Source organism: Arachis duranensis, chromosome 2 (genome assembly GCF_000817695.3).
Source record: "Arachis duranensis cultivar V14167 chromosome 2, aradu.V14167.gnm2.J7QH, whole genome shotgun sequence".
Lineage (NCBI taxonomy): Eukaryota > Viridiplantae > Streptophyta > Magnoliopsida > Fabales > Fabaceae > Arachis > Arachis duranensis.
The window spans coordinates 54,878,323-54,878,674 of NC_029773.3; positions in this window are offsets into that span (position 1 = coordinate 54,878,323).

Sequence of the window (352 nt, forward strand, 5' to 3'; positions counted from 1 at the left end):
TCCATGTCTTGGAATTCCTCCTCAGATTCTTCTTCTCCAACAATGTTCTTCCCTCTTTCAGCTCTTCTTATTCTCCGAAGAGTCCTTTGATCAATTTCAGAGATGATAGGGGAGGATCTTCCTATACCTGACATACAAACACACAACAATAAACACACAAACCCAGAAATACAATGGAACTTCAATCTATAGCTAGAATGAAGTTTTAGTTAGTTTAAGCAAAAACTCAAACAGTTAGTGTGTTAGTAGAAATTAGAATAACAAAAAAGAGAAAGTGCTTAATCTAGACCACCACTTCACTTAATCATTGTCAATCTATTTCAATCCCCGGCAACGGCGCCAAAAACTTGAT